Here is a 16,652-nt window from a genome sequence, read left to right on the forward strand (position 1 = left end):
GTCTGCTAACAAGTGCTATCATGGTCTCAGAAAACATCTGAAGTCCAAGCTGTTGGTCAGGAAAACTGAAGTCCTGATGTATAAAGTTTTAGTAAGGCATGCATTAACATATGTTGCTGAGACCTTGATACACTCAAAATCTGATGAAAGACTGCTCGGTATATTTGAAAGAAGGATTTTGAGGCAAATTTTTGGGCCAGCGGAGGAAAATGGAGTCTGAAGAAGAAGATATAATCATGAATTGCATAATTTATATAAGGGACCAAACATTGTTAACTGTATAAAGGTCAGAAGGTTGGAGTGGGCAGGGCATGTGCTGCGTGCTAATGACAGAATGATAAAGAAGATATTTAATGCAGTGCCAGAAGGAATCAGGAGAGTTCGCAGACCAAAGTTAACATGGGAAGATGGGGTGAGATAAGCTGTAAATACAATTGGAATCAAGAATTGGAGCAGCTCTGCACTTAACAGGAAAGAATGGGGAAAACAACTACTTCAGAAGACCACGACCCACAAAGGGCTGTCGCGCCAATGATCATTTATTTATTTATTTATTTATTTATTTATTTATTTATTTATTTATTTATTTACTGGCTTGCGACTTTCACGGCTGAAGTTTTACGGGCACTTTCTGAGAATGGACAGCGGCAGGCTTACGAAGAAGATCTCATTAATCAAAAGCTACAAGAACGGAAGCATGTGGCTGAATGAAGTAAAAAGAGACTTAGCTTCCTCTGGGTTTTCTGTTACTCATGTCTCACACAGCCCTAAATTTTGTAAATTCCTCTAACAAAGGTTGTAAAATCTCGCAAACTTATTTCGCAGGAAAAAAAAAATGAAAATTTAATAACATGACTCAAGAGGTATTGGAGGAGAAAGAGAGCATCCAAAAATAATTGGTCATAAGCGCTCCCATGTGGGTTTAAATCATTAATAAAATTATGTAGCTAATAACTTTAATAAACAAGTTTTAAATATTTTAGATTTATTATTCATTTAATCCGTTCACCCTCCAGTGTTGACATTTCCTCCGGACTCAGAGAGGGATCACATCTCTACCGCCTCAAGGGCAGTGTCCTGGAGCGTGAAACATTTGGTTAGGGTACAACTCGCCCGTCGGCCCCACCTGCTTTGCTGAACAGGGGCCTTATGGGGGATGGAAAGATAGGAAGGGACAGGCTACGAAAAGGGAAGGAATTGGCCGTAGCTTTAAGTGAGGTACCATCCCGGAATTTGCCAGGAGGAAAGGTGGGAAACTACGGAAAACCACTTCGTGGATGGCTGAGGTGAGAATCGAAACACCCTCCACTCAGTTGACCTCCCGAGGCTGAGTTCACCCCGTTACAGCCCTCGTACGACTTTTCGAACTTTGTGGCAGAGACGCGAATTTCACACTGGCCTCTACACTACAGAGGCGAACTTCTTATATTTATTAAGCGAAAACGTTTATTTTGTGATTTACGAGCTCTTAAACTATCTAAATATTTCATAGAAACTTTTTCGAAAACATAAAAGGAGCGTTTGGGGAGATATTCAACTTACAATTAATATTCTAGATACTGTTAAATCACTGATTATGAATGATGACTTCCTATTACGAACTCACATTTTCTTAGAATTTCAATTGAAAAGAAACGTGCAATTATATGTGATTGCTAATATTGTGTTGATGATGATGATTATTTCTTCCGCTGGTTTAACGTTGCACTAACTCATCGAAGGGTTTCGATGACGAAAGGATGGAAAAGGGCTGGGACTGGGGAGGCAGAAGCCGTGGCATTAATTAACATACAATCCCAGCATTTCCCTGGCGCGAATATAGGAAACCATAGAAAACCATCTTCAGGGATGCCAACAGTCGAATTCGGGGTAACTGTATATAAGCACACTATGTAGAATGTAATTGTATATTTGAATATTGTAATTTTAAGTGGTGATGGAGGCATTTTCGTGTATGTGGGGCTATGCCCATTCTCCATTCAGCATCCATAAATTGTACCTAAAATTAGTGGAAAATAAATAATATAATACACTGAAATATTACACTTGGCCAGTTACTGTGAAAGATATTTAAGTCACAGCTCTCCCTCGCTGTGTTACGGTATTTTAGTCAAGTAATTATGACTACTCTTTACAAAGCAAGAATCAATGATCACCCTCCACCATCTTCTTCAAACGGACTACAGCGAATTCATCTCATTTCAGGGACGCCAGACAAGTTCCAGACAAACACCGTTCCGCTTCCACGCATTCCTGCTTCTACATTAATCCACTCTGTCAGTCAATGTCAGAACGTCAAGTCCGTTTTTCTAAGAACATTAAAAGCATAACGGGTTCAAAGTCTACTTCACAATGTTTAATTACAGTATATAACTTCGGCTTTATTATTGACATGAAACTGAAATTAGGCTAAAGATATATATGACACAAAATGTTTTTTATTTTTTTATTTTTTACAATTTGCTTCACGACGCACCGCGACAGTAGGTCTTATGGCGACGATGGGATAGGAAAGACCTAATAGTGGGAAGCAAACTGCCGTGATCTTAATTAAGGTACAACCCCAACATTAGCCTGGTATGAAATGGGAAAACACGGAAAACCATCTTCAGGGCTGCTGACAGTGGGGTTCGAACCCACTATCTGCCGGATGCAAGCTCATAACTGCGCACGGTAAACTCGCCCGGTACATGTTGTTTCGACCTTCGTATTAGTAATGGGGCTGACTTCTTCGGGGCTTCTGTGACCTCCCCCAATCTCAATGCTTGTTTTCCCGCCTAGTTCCCAGCTATCAGGCGGTTTATACACAGGTATTTATGTGGCGTGGTATCCTGGATCTTGAACAAGAATCTGATGAGTGGTGGCCATACAACGGATGGTGAGGGTCTTCTTGCTTTGACGTGGTGGTAGACGGTTTAGCTGTAGGATTTCAACGTTACCCAAGAAACCCCATTTTCCGCTGATGTTCAGCGTATGATATAGAAATACACGCAGAATACTCCCTTTTATTCCGGAATTCGTACCACAGGGAAGTGAGATTTTGAAATTGTCGAAAAAATTGGCTCGCTTTTGAACCATGGCTGACCAAAACTTCAATATACAAGGTCTCTCATATGAACTCAGACCGAATTGATGGTGTTTGTACTCAGTGCTACGGCAGCTATCTCAACCCAATTAATGTCACGCGGGGCCGCCCTGTTTTAAGCGTGTATACAATTTTATATGGAATTATATATTATAAAAGATCCTCAAAATGTCGTTCTTCCTGGGTTATACAGGCATTGTATATGGTAACCACATTATAGCTGATGCGAGTGAGTTCTGCCACTGTAATGTTTACTTTCAGTTACTCCAATGTGTGAGTATTTGTTCGATAAATTTGTTCGATAAATTGATGAAACCAGAACGTGCACATACCAAAATTCAGTGTTGCGATAATAACTGTCTCACCACGTTAACAGCTGTATTCCACTGAAGCTCAGCTAGTAGGATTTCAGCAAGATATAGCAGATATCCAGGATTCAGGAGGCTGAGACAATATTAAATAATGTGAGCCTCCCCATTATAACCATTTTGAACTGGCCCTGCGGCCTAGAATAATTTGTGTCAAACGGCTTACGCCAGTATACCTTTTTTTAAAGTTACTGTAGTCAGCGGGCCATTGTCTGGTCTTGTGATTGGTTGCGCATTACTGCGCATGCGCCCGCCGGTCGACTACCAGGCAAAACTGGCCTGCTTCCAGCCGGCCGACGCGACACTCAGTTCGCTTGAGACAGCCATGTTGTGCTGGTGTGTATTTGTGTCCGGCGTCATGGAGTGTTGGAGTACCAAGAAACCACCGTAAATTGTATGTTAACGGGGATTTTCCCCAGGTAAACTAGTTGAAGACCTCCTGCCTTTTCTTCTGAGCGTTTTTTTGGATTTATTTTTCGTCTGGATACTTCACAACGAGGTCTGGATCCCGGTGGCTTGACTGTATTTCTTCGTCAACAATGTCAGGTTAAAAATTCTTCTCATTTCTTCATCACCTAAGGTACGTACCAGTGTTTGACACACTTTAAACGTCGTCCTGAAGAGGATTTTGATATTTTCGAAGATTTCTGGAAAAATAATAATAATAATAATAATAATAAATATTTGGACTTCGCCGTTAAATTTATTCCTATTTGCGTGTGTGGTATCGAAAATCTGGAAAACTGTTTCGGCAACTAATCACAGTAATGTGGAAGGTTCACCATGAACTAAATTGGAATTATTAATTTAAAATTTTACTGATCTACTTTGGCATTTTAAATTGTAACTTTCCTTGTAAACCAAGGTACAGTCTCCAAGGTACCGAACCTTACCTCTTTCGGCTTTCTGTTTGCTTTCCTGTGTTTTGTTTTCTAATTCGTTTGGTATGTTTTCTTCTCCCCCCCCCCCCTTCTGGGGTTTGGGTGAATTTAATTATTTTCTCTGGCCTGTTTTTCCTCCGTGTATTAGGAGGCCTTGCTTGTTTTTTTTGGTGGTTACCTTGGCGACGGTTCGTGTGTGGATTGTTGTCGGGTTAAGAGTTGTCTGGCGTGTTGAGCCTGTGTGGATCTTGAATTATATATATTTCGGGGTTGAGTGTATCGTTTACTGTTTAAATTAATTTATTTATTTTCTCCTTCTTAAATGTTGTGTTACCATTTCCTTGCCCCGCGTGAGGAGGTATTTTTACGTAAAATTCTGTTTGCCTTGGAAACTGTCCTTGGTGTAAACTGAACGTTTTCAAATCTGGTAATTATTAGAAGCGACCGCGTTGAAGATCCAGTTTATTGAATAATCGTTAACTTAGTTTTTTATTAAATAACTATCCGTGATCGATCACATTTTATTTCAAGTTGTACTTATGTAAGAGAGTCTATTGGTTTTCCGTTGTTTTCTGATTACATTTTATTTGGTACGGAGGTCACCCCTTTCCTTCTTTGTTGTTTTCATAAAGCTCCCCATTTATTATCTGTTAAAGAGTATTTATTTTTCATTAATTGTTATTTAGTAATGAATTAATTTTCTTTAAAACCCCACCTGGGTATATTCTAATTTATTTTACTTATTGTTAATTTCCTTTTCCATTTTTCAACCTTATGTTGATTTTATTTACATTTTGCCATTATGTTTTAAAAATAAACTTAGGCTTTATCATCTTAATAACTTGGTTTGTTACTTACTATTTGCCCTTCCATTAAATTTTTTTTTACTTCATGTAAATGCTGGTTTTCATTCGCCACGTTCGGTGGAGCACTGCCATTGATTTTCTTGTGCATTAATTTCCACGGCCTTTAGTTGTCTTCCTCGCTGCTCCCGGTAAGTTATTTCTATGATTTCTTGTTTTTAAATTGTGCTTGAACTTCGGTGTTTTTCTTCTTGTGCCCATCTTCTTCCTCGTGTTCGCTATTACTCCCATTTTGGGGCGGACACGCTAACAACCTTCTCACCAGGGTCTCTATCTCTCTCTCCCCCTCTCTCTCTCTCTCTCTCTCTCTCTCTCTCTCTCTCTCTTTCTCTCTCTCTTTTTCTCTCTCCCTGGTGGATAAGGTTTTTCACCTCATCACCCCTAGGTGGTACCGGGGTCCTAGAGGGTGGTGAGCGGTGAGAGTGGTATCAGAGCGGTGGTTGTTTGTTGTTCCACTGTTGTTGCTCTGCTGCCTAATCTCTGTTGTTTCTGCCTTGTGCAGCCTAACTTTCCTCCCCTCCTACCCTTGCTTGGTGCAGTGCTGTGGCGAATGTTGGTGGATGGAAACCAAAAATTGAAAAACTAAAAGTGTTATTGTCAATAACTATTGTAAAAGGGAGTGCAAGGATCTTGTGTAATTTTTTGATTATTTTGTTCCATGTTTGCTACCATGGCGCGTGCCGTTACGAACCCCTCCTTCCTGCGTCGTGCCGAATTGGAGTACGAGTTATCCATTCGTGGCCTTGAACCTGCCCGTACTGTTGCTGAGTGCGCTGCCTTGCTATCAGCCAACTCCCAGGTCCCCATTAATGTATTTTCTATTGACAGGAGTCGAGTGGGTGAGTACCTTAACCTGATCTGTGACAATCTTAACGAAATTAATATTATCCGCGAAGAGTTTATTGAATTGCCTCCGTCTAAAGCCCAAGTAAACCGGCTGAGGGCCAGAGCTGACCACTACTCGGGCCGAATTCTGGATTTATTATCTATTAAGCCTGATTCTGTTTTTGTGTCAGAATGTGCTAGATTGTTAACGGTTGTTTCTGGCATCACCTCTGATTTAGACTTGCTGTTGATTAACAGAGATATGGAGAATTGTTCTATTTCTACTGCACTTAACCCTTCTGTACCTACCCAGAGTGTCTCTTCCCACCAAATTGCGTCCTCGACCCATGCCCAAGGTCAGTGCTGTGTGACTGCTCCTTTACTGGAAACCTTAGTCTCTAAGCTAAATTCGGCGTCATCGCCTAACTGTTTAAAGGAAGTCTTTCGGGGAGTGAAGTCCTTTTCTGTAAATTCTATCGATGAGTGTATTCGATTCCTTCGGTTTCTGGTGGAGTTAACCGAGACTGGTAATGTGTACTCAGTTGACGATTTGGGGATTTTCCGCGCCCTCTTCCCTCATTGTGAAGGGATTCTAAAGAGAGAAATTTCTGAAGCTATCTCTAAAAATTTATCGATTAGTACCTTTCATGAACTTGTCCTTTCCAAATTTATTCCCTCTCTTGCTCTCCAAAGTCTTGTGCCCCAACACTGTTTTCGGACCCAGTTCCTGCATGAGAACTTGCTAACTTATGTGCTGGATCTGCGATTCTTTTGCAAGGTTTTTAGAATTTCTGTGCCAGAATGTGAAATGGTCTCTAGAATTTTAAAAGGAATATCTCCTGCGTACCGCTCCTATCTTTCCTTAACCCGTTGCCCTACTACCTTTCAAGAATTGGAAGAGGCCTGTTCCTTTGCTGAAGATGTCAAACATGGGGATGCCTCCAGACCTGTGAATTTCCCTCCCCCTACTACTACCAATTGTCCCGTTCTTCCGTCAACACCTAAGGTAGTGAATGCCCGTAAATGTTACAACTGTGGGTCCCGAAATCATCTAAGAAATTCCTGCCCTGACGTTAGACGTGGTCCAGGCGCTTGCTATTCCTGTGGCTCTAGACAGCATGTTAAAAGAAATTGCCCCTTGGTAGACAGAAATGGTACTCAATGACTAGAAAGGGAAAGGGCAAAGTCTGCCAATTCTAAGTTTGTAAACCCTGAATCTCGTAAGAAACCGGTGTGTCCCCCTAGGTGCAATAGTATTTCTGCTCATGCCCCCTCCTCTGGCACGTGCACATTTGTCGAAGTCAACAATGAACCCGTAGATGCCCTTCTTGATACTGGAAGCGCAGTATGCTTGATGAATTATGCCTGGTATTGTCAAAAGAAATCCTCGTGTAAACTTCCGGAAATAAAACCCACTAACTTAAGATGCGTTTCGGCTAATTGTCAGTTCTTAAATATTTTGGGGACTGTGAAGGTCAAGTTGAGGATTGGGAGTTTCACTTGGAAGATCAAGTGTTTGGTGACATCCAATTTATCATGTAACATTATTCTGGGTACCAATTTTCTATCTTGGGCTGGTGTCGTTTTGGATCCTCAGTGTCGAAATTTCTTTTTTAAATTTTCTCCTGACCTGAAATTTGAATTGATTAACGTTCCCTTGAAATTGCCTAAAGTTTTGTGTGTGGGTTACCCTGAGTCAGATGAGTCTAGTGACATCGATCGGCTTGACCTGAATCATTTAGGAGATGCCGAAGCACAGCAAGTTCGTGATCTTTGCAGGGAATTTCCCGATGTGTTCACTAGCAAGTTAGGCTTGACCAACGTACTCGAGTATGACATTGAGTTGTCGGACCTGCAGCCTGTTCGATCCCCTCCTTATCGCCTTTCCCCACCTCGTATGTTGGAATTAAAGAAAATCATTGAGCAAATGGAAAGAGACGGAGTGATCAGACCTTCGACTTCCCCGTATGCGTCCCCTGTGTTCTTGGTACCCAAACCTTCTGGTGGTTATCGTGCTGTGATTGACTATAGGTCTCTAAATAGTAAGATTGTACTCCAATCTATTCCCCTACCCGACCTTCATACTTGTTTTGGATGGTTCTCAGGTGCAAAATTTTTCACTGTCCTGGATTTGAACCAGGCTTATTACCAAGTGCCCTTATCGAAGAGATCAATTCCCCTCACTGCCTTCATCACCGACTGGAACTTGTATGAGTTCCTCAGACTCCCGTTCGGGCTCAGCTGTGGAGCAGCTGTGTTGTCAAGGTTGTTAAATTCCATTCTCTCTGACATTAAGTTCAGCTATGTCTTTAATTACCTGGACGATTTATTAATTTATTCGAATACCTTCGAGGAACATATGGTGCACGTTAGGGAAGTATTGCTACGGTTAAGGAAAGCCGGCCTTACAGTGAAGTTATCAAAGGTAGCTTTCGCCAGACCCAACATGTCTTTCTTGGGACATGTAGTTTCTTCTGAAGGCGTTTCCATAGATCATTCCAGAACTCAAGCCATTAGGGATTTTCCACCTCCCAAAGATGTCAAGGGCGTTGCTCGATTCATTGGTATGGTCAATTTCTTTAGAAAATTCATCCCTAACTTTGCTGAAGTGGCTGCCCCGTTGAACGACCTTAGGAAAAAGAATGTAAAATTTACTTGGGGTAAAGCCCAGGAGGAAGCTTTTAATTCATTGAAGGTCGCACTGATTAATGCACCTTTGTTAGCTATTCCCGATTTCGAGAAACGTTTCATTGTCCAAACTGATGCCTCTGGGCGTGCTATTGCTGGCGTTCTGTTACAAGAACATGAAGATGGGCGTAGGCCCGTGGCCTACGTATCTAGGGTCCTCAATGATCTGGAGTCTAAGTACTCCATTTATGAACTAGAGTGTCTAGCTGTGCTGTTTGCTCTGGAAAAATTTCGATCATTCATTGAACACGTCAACTTTGATCTGGAAACCGACAATCAGGCTCTTTCTTGGGTGTTGAACCGACCCAAAAGGACCGGTAGGATAACTAGATGGGCATTACGGATCTCATCCTTTAATTTCAATGTTCGCCACATTCGTGGGTCTGAGAACGTCATCGCCGATGGCTTGAGCAGGATGTTTGAAGGTCACCCTTGTGCGGAAGCCAACCCATGTGTCGATGAGCTTGCTGTCAATACGGTGGGAGTTAGTGCCATCCTCACCGATTCCCCATTGCTATATCAAGAAATTGGAGATCATCAAAAAACTGATCCGGATCTGAAAAGGATCATTGATACAATCAGTAGCGGGATCGAAGTGAAACCTTACTCCTTATCTAAGGGTGTTCTCTGTTGTAAGGGTCGCAAGGACCATAATTCCAAAATTGTCGTTCCTAAGGTTCTGGTACCGGTCATTTTCAAGTATTACCACTGTTCACCCCTTGGCGGTCATCTAGGAAATTTCAAAACTCGTTTGAAAATCAGGCAATTCTTTGTTTGGAAGAAAATGGATAGTGATATCAGGAACATGGTCAAATCTTGTAAATCTTGCGCCATCAGCAAACCTAATTTGAATAACCGAGTGGGATTATTGTCTTCATCACAAGCTTCGCGCCCCATGGAACGACTGTTCATAGATTTCGTAGGACCCCTCCCCCGATCTTCCTTGGGAAACACCCACATTTTTGTCTGTATAGATGCCTTCTCCCGGTTCTGTTGGATCTTTCCCACCAGGTCCACTAATTCACGTACCTCTATCTCCTGTCTAAATTCCATCTTTGCATCATTTGGCCCACCTAAGTTCTTAGTGTCTGACAACGCTAGTTCTTTCACCAGTAACTCCTTCAAAAGGTATCTGTTTGAGTTGGGCATTTCACATGTCACCACTATTCCATACTATCCAAATCCTTCTTATGCAGAGAGGTTGAATCGGAACTTAAAATCTGCGTTGATAGCGTATCATCATGACAACCAGTCCAAATGGGACTCCTGTCTGCATTGGTTGGCCCATGCTTTCAATTCCGCTACTCATGAGTCCCATGGTAAGACGCCTATGTCTTTAATGTTTGACTATACTCCGTACTCCCCTATGTCTAACCTGCTATGTATTGAGGATCTTCTCCCAGACCTATCTAGGCCTAATGATGTTCAAAAGATCTGGAACGAAGCAAAAAGGAATCTAGCTGTGTCATACGAAAAGGTCAAAAAGCAGTACGATAAAGGTAGGAAACCGTCAAAATTCAATGTTGGTGATCTCGTGTATGTTAAGTGCTACCCAATGAGTAAGGCCGTGAATAAGTTTTCGGCAAAACTTGCCCCTAGGTACCAAGGCCCGTGCACTGTGTTGGAGTTCTTGTCTCCCGTTTCTATTTTAGTAAGCGACCCTGTAGCAAAGCGTATTAGGCGCGTTCATGTTTCTCAAATTAAACCTGGTTGATCTGGTAAATTGTACCGCATCTTCCGCTGGATGGATGCACCTTTGGTAACTGACCTGTATCGTTAGTGAATTTAGCACGCATACTGTGGGATGGCGAGCGAGTCAATCTGGTCCTTTCTGTGCCTCGTGTTGGTGACTCTAATTTAGTACTTCTCGTATATTACTGTTTCTAGGTGTGGATTCTTGTAGTTAGAAATTGTCTTTCCTTAATTGTCTTGTGACGGTGGTATTAATACCTTGGAATTGATATCCTCGTTATCTAACCTTATGCTTATGTGGTGCGCTAACGAAGTTCCTTTGGGGAAATCTGATGACATCTAACTTAAATTGTGCTTGGTTGTCCCTCTGTTTTCTCTAGGCTTATGTAATTTCAAAGACTTGTTTCTTCTGTAGCTCCGCATAGGATTCCTTCCGCCGAACCCTTCGATCATCTTGTGACTTAATCATTGCTGAGCTATGGTGTGCCTGGGATGGAATGTAAGGGAGTGTGTCTGGTGCCTGAGTGTTTACCATTTTGTCATCCTTTCATTGTGTGCGTGTGTCTGAAGATGTGTGGTGCTCAGTCATGATTGGGTTGCTATTTGTGCCATTTTAGTATTGTACGATTTCTGATTGTGGTGTGTTTCGATCTATTGGTGTCGGATAAGTTCCCTGCTTGCCTTCTGCATGGACTCCGTGTCTTAAAGGTGTTTCTGTTCCGGATACTGATGTTTGTATTCTTCCATGATTGAGAGATCTGACACTCCTACTTTTGGGCACCCTTCGCGGCTGTTCTAAAAGTGGTTTTCTATGCGTGAACCCTCTATATTATTTTTCCTGTAATGGGTTTTTGGGCTGAATTTATCTTCCTAACCTTTTGGTTTTGGGGTTATGTAGAAAATCTGTCTCCGATTTTTCCTGTGGGCGTTCGGTTGGTGCGCTCCTGCCAGCATTATGGTTGTATCTCCTGTGTTGTAACTTGGTAATGTTGTTGTGAGTTGTTTGGATCCTTTTGAATTGTGGACGGTTGGTAACGTAGTGTAATTTTCCTTATCTACCGGTTGGCGTGTGGAGTTTCGGTGGTACGGTCGGACTTCCTTCCTGAGGATATTTCTCCTTTTGTGCTTCTGTGGGATGGACCTAGTCCTTAATCTGTACCTGGTTTGCTGTTGTAATTTCTGCTTGGTATTGTGCTGTTGGGTTGTAGTCTGTGAGCACGCGTTGAGGATAGTTATCCTTTACCTCTCTATTAATAACCCGTGCTGCTAGCTTGTCATTATTTAGGTAATTGTGTTTTGGATTACGTTGTTTGGCTGTCAAGACACCTTGGTTGGGATGTGATTTGTCCTTTAATTTACCTCTGTGTCACGGTAGATTTGGCTGTTGGTTTGGTATCCACTACTCCGAAGAAGCACACCTTCGGGTGGGCAATTCTTAGTTATCTCTTGGCTCTGGGATTTTCGACTTGTTCTTCCTCACGCTGAATTAGGTTTGTGGTTACTATTCTGTGCCACGTTGCCTCGTGCATTTAGTTTCGGTGGTTGTACCTTGATGTGGCCGTTGTGGATGACTGACTGATCGCGATTTTTCCATCTGGTAACCTATAGGAGTCTCCTGATTGCCCATCGAGGCTACTGTTGCCTGTCTTACCTATCTATAACTCGTGTAGGTTCTGCGTCCCTCCTCCTTGATGGTTTTCCGTTGGTTTGTTCAAAATTAGGTTTCTATGCTTGAGTCCTTACCTGTGTTTGTGGGTGAACTAGGATAAGTTGCCGATCCCAGTGTGGTTTGTATTCTGGCTCTACCCCTCGTTCTTGACCCTTGGACCGATTGACGAGTTCGCCACTCTGTGGTTGTGTGTGTGTCACTCCAATATCTAAAAGTGTAATTTGATAGGTCATTCATGTGTCCTCTTAGTTTAACGTCTGGTATTCTAAACCATATGTTCCAAGGACGTCTATTCTTTGGAGTGGTCCTGTACCTTTACTTATATATTTTTCTTGTGGGTGATTTGTGCTTGAGTAATATTACTGATTTCCCTTCCGTTATGTTCTTGATCCTTAGGGATATCTGTCTTTGTCCTAGTTGGTATTATGTGTTGGATTGTACCCTATGTTTCTATGTGTTCTTGTTCATTGTTTCTCTACGTGTCATGGCTAAGTGTCCTTCGTGGCAGTGTAACATGGTATATTTTATGTAGTTTCCCTTTGATTTCTTAATTGTTGTTGAAAGGGCCCTCCTCTTCCTTCGGTACTATATTGGACCAAGTGGAAAGCTCTGGGCTTCAGCTAGTTTGTTGGTAACTAGCCTATGTAAAGTTAATTGGCGGATCTGTGGATCCTGTAACTGAAAACTCACCTACTTTAATTTCCTGATTTGCTTTTTGTTCCTCCCTCTTCTTGTGGTTTTGCCCCCATTCGGGTCTTCCAGTGCGTTTCATTTCCCCTGTAGTCTCCCTTTGCAACACAAGATCATGCGTTTCCTTAATTTCAAAGGAGACTTGTAAAGGTATTCATGCATTAAAAATTAATTTACCACCGTGCTTGAGAAAATAACCTGAATGCGTGGACTTATAAACATGTGGTTTTGGATTAATTTTGGTCAGTATTTCTGTGATTAGTGTGAGAGTTGCCAAACCTCAAGGTGAACTGCGTCATGTGTCATAAACTATATCATTGTGTGATGCATAGAAAACATGTGTATTAGGTGAACCTGAAACTTTGGTGAACTCTGGTCATTGTGCTCTCTATTTGATGACAAACATTACTCTGGTGATTTTCCGAGTGCTCGGTTAACATTTCTGGACACTGATGTTGATCGCACCCGCCAATTATTTCTAAAAACTATGTGATATGGAACTGTGTCTTGGACTATTAACCTGGTCATGTGAACTCCTAACTAAAATTAGTTAATCTTGGTGGTCGTTTTCTGTTGGACAACTTCGCCCAAATTTAGTATATGTGTGACCACCACATTATTGATGGCATATGCATGTGATTTTGTCGTCGATTCGGGGCGGGAGGGCTGAGACAATATTAAATAATGTGAGCCTCCCCATTATAACCATTTTGAACTGGCCCTGCGGCCTAGAATAATTTGTGTCAAACGGCTTACGCCAGTATACCTTTTTTTAAAGTTACTGTAGTCAGCGGGCCATTGTCTGGTCTTGTGATTGGTTGCGCATTACTGCGCATGCGCCCGCCGGTCGACTACCAGGCAAAACTGGCCTGCTTCCAGCCGGCCGACGCGACACTCAGTTCGCTTGAGACAGCCATGTTGTGCTGGTGTGTATTTGTGTCCGGCGTCATGGAGTGTTGGAGTACCAAGAAACCACCGTAAATTGTATGTTAACGGGGATTTTCCCCAGGTAAACTAGTTGAAGACCTCCTGCCTTTTCTTCTGAGCGTTTTTTTGGATTTATTTTTCGTCTGGATACTTCACAACGAGGTCTGGATCCCGGTGGCTTGACTGTATTTCTTCGTCAACAATGTCAGGTTAAAAATTCTTCTCATTTCTTCATCACCTAAGGTACGTACCAGTGTTTGACACACTTTAAACGTCGTCCTGAAGAGGATTTTGATATTTTCGAAGATTTCTGGAAAAATAATAATAATAATAATAATAATAAATATTTGGACTTCGCCGTTAAATTTATTCCTATTTGCGTGTGTGGTATCGAAAATCTGGAAAACTGTTTCGGCAACTAATCACAGTAATGTGGAAGGTTCACCATGAACTAAATTGGAATTATTAATTTAAAATTTTACTGATCTACTTTGGCATTTTAAATTGTAACTTTCCTTGTAAACCAAGGTACAGTCTCCAAGGTACCGAACCTTACCTCTTTCGGCTTTCTGTTTGCTTTCCTGTGTTTTGTTTTCTAATTCGTTTGGTATGTTTTCTTCTCCCCCCCCCCTTCTGGGGTTTGGGTGAATTTAATTATTTTCTCTGGCCTGTTTTTCCTCCGTGTATTAGGAGGCCTTGCTTGTTTTTTTTGGTGGTTACCTTGGCGACGGTTCGTGTGTGGATTGTTGTCGGGTTAAGAGTTGTCTGGCGTGTTGAGCCTGTGTGGATCTTGAATTATATATATTTCGGGGTTGAGTGTATCGTTTACTGTTTAAATTAATTTATTTATTTTCTCCTTCTTAAATGTTGTGTTACCATTTCCTTGCCCCGCGTGAGGAGGTATTTTTACGTAAAATTCTGTTTGCCTTGGAAACTGTCCTTGGTGTAAACTGAACGTTTTCAAATCTGGTAATTATTAGAAGCGACCGCGTTGAAGATCCAGTTTATTGAATAATCGTTAACTTAGTTTTTTATTAAATAACTATCCGTGATCGATCACATTTTATTTCAAGTTGTACTTATGTAAGAGAGTCTATTGGTTTTCCGTTGTTTTCTGATTACATTTTATTTGGTACGGAGGTCACCCCTTTCCTTCTTTGTTGTTTTCATAAAGCTCCCCATTTATTATCTGTTAAAGAGTATTTATTTTTCATTAATTGTTATTTAGTAATGAATTAATTTTCTTTAAAACCCCACCTGGGTATATTCTAATTTATTTTACTTATTGTTAATTTCCTTTTCCATTTTTCAACCTTATGTTGATTTTATTTACATTTTGCCATTATGTTTTAAAAATAAACTTAGGCTTTATCATCTTAATAACTTGGTTTGTTACTTACTATTTGCCCTTCCATTAAATTTTTTTTTACTTCATGTAAATGCTGGTTTTCATTCGCCACGTTCGGTGGAGCACTGCCATTGATTTTCTTGTGCATTAATTTCCACGGCCTTTAGTTGTCTTCCTCGCTGCTCCCGGTAAGTTATTTCTATGATTTCTTGTTTTTAAATTGTGCTTGAACTTCGGTGTTTTTCTTCTTGTGCCCATCTTCTTCCTCGTGTTCGCTATTACTCCCATTTTGGGGCGGACACGCTAACAACCTTCTCACCAGGGTCTCTATCTCTCTCCCCCTCTCTCTCTCTCTCTCTCTCTCTCTCTCTCTCTCTCTCTCTCTTTCTCTCTCTCTTTTTCTCTCTCCCTGGTGGATAAGGTTTTTCACCTCATCACCCCTAGGTGGTACCGGGGTCCTAGAGGGTGGTGAGCGGTGAGAAGGCCAAATGGACTGTATTGCGATTGACCTATCTAAGGCATTTGATAGGGTAGATCATGGAAGACTACTGCCAAAAATTAGTGCAATTGGACTAGAAAAAGAGTGACTGAATGGGTGGCTATATTTCTAGAAAATAGAACTCAGAGAATTAGAGTAGGCCAAGCTTTATCTGATCCTGTAATAATTAAGGAGGGAATTCCTCAAGGCAGCATTATTGGGCCTTTATGTTTTCTTATATATATCAATGATATGTATAAAGAAGTGTAATCAGAGATAAGGCTGTTTGCAGACGATGTTATTTTCTACAGAGTAATAAATATGTTACAAGATTGTGAGCGGCTGCAGGGTGACCTCGATAGTGTTGTGAGATGGACGGTGGACAATGGTATGATGATAAACGGGGTTAAAAGTCAGGTTATGCGTTTCACAAGTAGAAAAAGTCCTTTCAGTTTTAATTACTGCGTTGATGAGGTGAAAGTTCCTTTTGGGTATCATTGTAAGTATCTAGGTGTTAATATAAGAAAAGACCTTCATTGGGGTAATCACATAAATATGATTGTTAATAAAGGGTACAGATCTCTGCACATGGTTATGAGGGTATTTAGGGGATGTAAAGGAGAGGGCATATAAGTCTCTGGTAAGACCCCAACTAGAGTATGATTCCAATGTATGGCACCCTCACCAGGATTACTTGATTTAAGAACTGGAAAAAATCCAAAGAAAAGCAGCTCGATTTGTTCTGGTTGATTTCCGACAAAAGAGTAGTGTTACAAAAATGTTGCAAAGTTTGGGCTGGGAAGACTTGGAAGAAAGGAGATGAGCTGCTCGATTAAGTGGTAGGCCTATGTTCCGAGCTGTCGGTGGAGAGATGGCGTGGGAGGACATCAGTAGACAAGTAAGTTTGCGTGGTGTCTTTAAAAGTAGGAAAGATCACAATATTAAGATAAAGTTGGAATTCAAGAGGACAAATTGGGGTAATATTCGTTTATAGGAAGGGGAGTTAATGATTGGAATAACTTACCAAGGGAAATGTTCAATAATTTTCAAATTTATTTGCGATCATTTAAGAAAATGCTAGGAAAACAACAGATAGGGATTCTGCCACCTGGGCGACTGCCCTAAATGCAGATCAGTA

This window comes from Anabrus simplex, chromosome 1 (genome assembly GCF_040414725.1).
Source record: "Anabrus simplex isolate iqAnaSimp1 chromosome 1, ASM4041472v1, whole genome shotgun sequence".
Lineage (NCBI taxonomy): Eukaryota > Metazoa > Arthropoda > Insecta > Orthoptera > Tettigoniidae > Anabrus > Anabrus simplex.